This window comes from Gobio gobio, assembly GCF_949357685.1.
Source record: "Gobio gobio genome assembly, chromosome: 15".
NCBI classification, from domain to species: domain Eukaryota; kingdom Metazoa; phylum Chordata; class Actinopteri; order Cypriniformes; family Gobionidae; genus Gobio; species Gobio gobio.
Window position 1 is genome coordinate 23,508,596 of NC_137108.1, and position 3,913 is coordinate 23,512,508.

Consider the following 3,913-nt stretch of genomic DNA (forward strand, 5'->3'; position numbering starts at 1 on the left):
TGCTCTGTTTTGGTTTAGTTAACCAAACAAGTGTAGACAGGTGAGCAACACTGGTCATTTTTTAGCATCTGACAACTGGTATAGAAGCTCAGTATTATGATTTAGAGGTCACACACACGACAGCTAGATACAAAAAAAAATAATAAAATAAATAAATAATACTTCAACATATAAAATACTTGTTTGTGCAATAAATGTTAGCATACTGTATATGTAGATGCAATCCAAATATGATTCTATACAGATTATAAATGTTTGCATCATCTTAGTGTTTTACAAAAATAAGTTATTGGGATCCATGCTCCCGTGTTATTGAAACAAATGACTTTATGAAAAATGCTCATTTAGATATTTATGATCTATTCCTTATATTTATATGCATATCTATAAAAAAAAGTATGTGCTGTGTATTATAAAGTATACATGTTAATGTTTATTCAGAATAAATCTGTGAACATGAAAAACCATATCAGCATTTTTACATCAGCATAAATAGATAAAAATGTCCATGTTATCATGTTTTGCAACCTCTAGTGTCAAGAAAAAGCAGCACCGATTGTTCTCAGCCAAATATTTTATTTATTTACAGTGCATAGTATTTATTCAATTTAAGTATTACTTATTATATTGCCAAATTGGTCTCAAATCAGCTTTTGATTACTTTATTTGTTTGAAGCTGGTACTATATGAATATGATTAGACACTGTAAGGTCTCAGAGATCTGCATGAACTTGTCTTGCATAGTGAAATTCATGATGTCTGACCTGGAAAGACCCGAGTCTGCAGACTGAGCCCAAACTGCCCAACTAATACAACTTGAACGTTGCTCTGATGACAAAATACTGCCAACAGAAAAGACAGGACAGGAGGAGAGACAGGTTATGTGAGAGGAGATGTGTGAAGGTAGGATGAAGATAACTGAAATTAATTAACCAATTAGAAAACATACATTTTCTGTCGTGTCCATTATCCCTGGAATATGTAACAAGGCAAAATTTAATGATTACTGCCTGGTCATGGTCAAATTTCCCCAGCCTTTTATTTGATCCCAGAGTTGATGATCTTGTGGTTATGTAAATGTACATACTGTACATTTCTGCAGATGTAGTTCCATTTACATCGCACCTGCCTGTAACTTTCTGTTGAACCTAACCCAAGCGGTGCTTGATTTGGGGTTGGAACTAAACTCTGTAGCAAAGTAGATCTACGCACAAGACTAAACATTGGATTAAAAATGCTTGAATATTGATGTGCTGATTAATGAAAATTCCATGTATTGATGTAATTACGTGGTTAACAATGTCTGTGTGTTATCACAATAAACGGTTAAACCTCATTATCAGAAATGACTTGGGTAAATGCATAGATAGATAGATAGATAGATAGATGATAGATAGATAGATAGATAGATAGATAGATAGATAGATAGATAGATAGATAGATAGATAGATAGATAGATAGATAGATAGATAGATAGATAGATAGATAGATAGCCATTGCACAATCAGTTTTGTATTGACATTTGTGCTTTCAGAGTGTGAAAATAAATAAAATCTAATCACTCCAATATCCCGTTTTGGCCTCATGTCACTGGTCACATCTCTGGCGTCTCTGTTCATGACGGTAGACCTTTACACTCGTCTCTCAATTTCCACACTTTCTCTCTCCACTCATCGCTCCCTAAGTGCCGTCCCAGTGGACTTGAGTGATATAACAGGATACCCTTAGATACCCTGCCTATTAAAAACTACCCTAACCTCCTTACTGTAACTGTCTTCCTCTCTGTCGCTTTTTTTTTTGATGCCCCAGTCAGACTTTCTTTTTAGTTCTATGACCTCATCTTCTTTTCTTGAACTTAAGAAGAATGTAAAAAGGTGTGTTAAAGAAATGAAATGCTTTCAGAAATGCGTGCTTGTCATGTGTAGATCTCTACCTCTCTCTGTGTTTCTCTCTTTCCCTCCTTCACTTCTTGAGGTCAGAGTGTACTATGCTATTGATATCATGTCTAAAAATACGTATACTAAAGTATAATGGGACTAACAGGGGAAAAAACTGAAAAAGGATGAGAATGGGCTTGAGTCCAACATGGATGATGACAAATGTGAGCTCTTGTCGGTGCATTCTTCTGAATTTAAACGGTTCAAAAATGCCAATTTCTTCAATATCTCAAGTATTTCTCCCAGACAGACTTCTGCTCATGTCGGCTGCTTCTCAGATGTTTCTTCTGAGAAAAAGACCGCAGTAATCATGCGTCTCTCATCTAAAGTTTCAGAAGAAAAGCACATTTTCTTTTGTTAAATCCAACAAAGATGCAGAGGCATGTAAATCGTGGGTGCTGATGCTGCTGTAAATACTTCCCCTTGAATTCTGACAAATTCATTGAAAATTAAACTAATTGCTAAAGTAAGGAGAAAATTAGTTCTATGTCTCCTTTTTCTGACTCACTCATTTACTGTAAATTATGCTGCTCTCTGCTCGACTTTCTTCCCACAATACACTATTGACTACACTGTAAAAAAAAGAAATCCCCGTAAAATTTACGGTAAAAAAACAGCAGCTGTGGTTGCCAGAACTTTACCGTAAAAAATATGGTAGCAACATAATAGATTTTACAGGACAGCACTTAGTTTACTGTCTATTTTACAGTTCAACGCCATATTATTTAAAGGTTTATATTGTAATATTTACATGTACACTATAAAAATGTACGTTAAATTAAAAAAAACTTTAATTAAATAATGTTAAATTACCAACCTATTGAAATACTAATATCTGTTATGTACATTTGATATATACTGACAACCACCAAACAGTGGTGATGAGAGTCACATGATGAATCAAAGCTCATCACAAGCAGCTTTTTAGGAGAACGATACGAAGGTGCATGTGTCATTCACACAAACACTAAACACCAAACACCATCATGGTAACACATGAAATTTAAAAAATGCAATAAACATTAATTTAACAACAAATTAGATGTAACATAAAACCCTAATGAACATAACTGATTAGAAAAAAACTAAGAAGAAACAGTTATTTCAATGAAAATACATCAAATGTGAAGTGTCACACAGGGAACTCTGGGAATGTGAAATTACACAACTTGTTCTTTTTCACTTCCAAAATCTGTACATTTAACGGTATTTTACAGTAAAATTAAATTAAATGTAAGGTTAGATCTATTACAGTTATCCACCGTATATATAGTATGGAAACTTTCTGTTAACCAATTAACTGTTTTTCACTGTAGCATTTTTACAGTATTTTACCGTAAAAATCACAATATTTTTTTACAGTGTAAAATGTCTTTCCCTCCATACTTAAATCAATTTACTGAAGTCTCTTTACATAAAGGAGAGTGTTGGAATTTGGCAGGTTGACGCTTTTACAGACACCACAAAATCATTCACACGCAATTTTAAAGATGAACTGAAAATGACCCCAGCTAAAAAAAATTGTTAAAGAGCGTTTTGCTGACGTTAAGTACCCATTAAGTAAAATTTTATTTCTGAAACAAATAACATTTGGAGAGGGAAAAAAAAACATTAGAAAAAAACATTTTTCAACAGGGTAGCCTAAATAATGTTGTTATGCTAACTTTCTGAGAACATTAAAGACCAGATAACATTGATTTGAATGTTTGTTTATAACTCTGCCTCAACGTTTGCTGAAGTTCTGAGAATGTTAGCCGAGAATGGCTTTTATGTATCCTATATCGATTAATACAGATAAACTAAAAATTATCTAATATCGGCCAATAACCAATATCATATTGTGCTATTTGTAAACCATAAATGGTTTGCAAACCGTTTTTTACCTGTCAAGCGCACTGACACCAAACATAAGCCTAAAGCTAGAAAACTACCTTTCCATCTGTCCATATATAATGCAAAAGTACATTTTCCATTGC